Below are 1,917 nucleotides of genomic sequence, written 5' to 3'. Positions count from 1 at the left end.
CATTCTTTATGTGCCTATCCCAAGTCAGGAGTCTGTAGTTCAGTGGTTGTTGGTGGTTCATGTCTGTCATATTTGTTTTTCGATAATTGTTTTGTGATAAATTAGGCCGTTATTTTTCTCAATTGAATTGTTTCATATTTTTCATGTCGGGGCCTTTTATAGCCGACTATACGGTATTGGTTTTTCTCATTGTTGAAGGCCGTACGGTTGCCCTATAATTGCTTACATCCACTTTTTTTTAAATTTTGGTCGATAGTTGTCTCATTTGCAATCATACCTCATCTCCTTATTTTTATATTATAAGAAATAGTAGTTCAAATACCACGTCAGCAACGATTCCATGAACTTAAGTAGATTTTCTATTATAGCAGTACTTAACCAATGTCGGACTACTGGGGCGTCGGACTAATGGGGTGTCGGACCAGTGGGGTGTCGGTCTAATGGGGCGTCGGAATATCGGGGCGACCCCGGTAAGTGTTACCCTTGTTCGTACGTACGTCCCAAACTTAGTTTCTGTTCTCTAACTTTAGTTTGCCTCAACTAAATGTTATGAAACTTATACACAATGCTTATTACCACAAAACACAGATCAAGTTCGAATTTGGGTGGCTTCACTTTAACTGTTTAAGAGTTATGTCCATTATAATGTTATATGCAAGCGGGGGCATCAACTGTGTCCCATGCACACATTCTCCATGTATTTCTATTTTGTATTATAGCAAGGAAAAAAATAAGGTGAACCCGTTTTTTGTTCTAATTTCTAAAAACATTTTATAGATATCTTCCCATTTTTTCAGTATTAAAATTCTGTCATTTATTTTTTTCTATTCACGTAATATCGCTTGAAATCATCCCTTCGTAAATTTTACGGACGCCATCACGAGTTGGTTGACCATTAAGGAATATCCGTTTCACATATATGATAGAGGATATGTTCCAATTGTAAGTACAATCCAGTCCCCTTTTCCGTGAATTAGACTTTTTACCAGGTTTGTACTAACATGAGCAACACGACGGGTGCCACATGTGGAGCAGGGTCTGTTTACCCTTCCGGAGCACCTGAGATCACCCCAAGTTTTTGGTGGGGTTCGTGTTTCTCAGTCTTTAGTTTTTTCTATGTTGTGTTTTGTGTACGGTTGTTTGTCTGTTGGCCTTTTTTTTCCTTTTAGCCATGGCGTTGTCAGTTTATTTTCGACTTATGAGTTTGAATGTCCCTTTGGTATCTTTCGCCTCTCTTTTTGCACAGACTGACCAATATGACGTCATACGTCCTGCAGTATCAAGCTTTAACATAAAACATTCAGTTAAAAGTTTTTTTATGTTTCCAGAATGTAATAAAATTTGACAATAATAAGATTTGCACATAGGCACTTGTCTCAGAAAAAAAAATCCTATATACAAAAATATAGGGTATATAGGGGGGAAAAAATTCTGAGACAAGTGCCTGTGGATTTGCAGGTGAAAATTGTGAGTGTTTTGTATATGATGGAAGAAATCAAATATCTCTCTACACTGGCTATAGAATAAATGTACATCGTTTACAACTATGAAAATCATCAATGACCTAATGAATAGCCAATGGAAATGTTGTTATAATATATATTTTCATGATGTTGGATAAACTTATCAAATTAATGCATTTTTTGTATCACACTCAGAGCAGAGAAATATTTCTTCAAGCAAGAAATAGATAAAAAGCCACAATCATATGAGAAATAACTTGTATTATATTTTTTGAAATAGCATTTTTTATAAATATTTTTAACTTTGGCTTGAAAAAAATCTGTGTTATTCGTCAATTTAAGGATTTTGATATTCTTGATAACCCTTTCCATATTTTGGCGGTGTTCCACAAGATAGGAGGTATATACTCAGATAGTATTATAGTTTAGTTATTTTAATTTCTCTTCCCGAACC

Source organism: Mytilus californianus, unplaced genomic scaffold, assembly GCF_021869535.1.
Source record: "Mytilus californianus isolate M0D057914Y unplaced genomic scaffold, xbMytCali1.0.p SCAF_3, whole genome shotgun sequence".
NCBI classification, from domain to species: domain Eukaryota; kingdom Metazoa; phylum Mollusca; class Bivalvia; order Mytilida; family Mytilidae; genus Mytilus; species Mytilus californianus.
The sequence above is the reverse complement of the archived record's forward strand: the minus strand, read 5'-3'. Positions refer to the sequence as shown.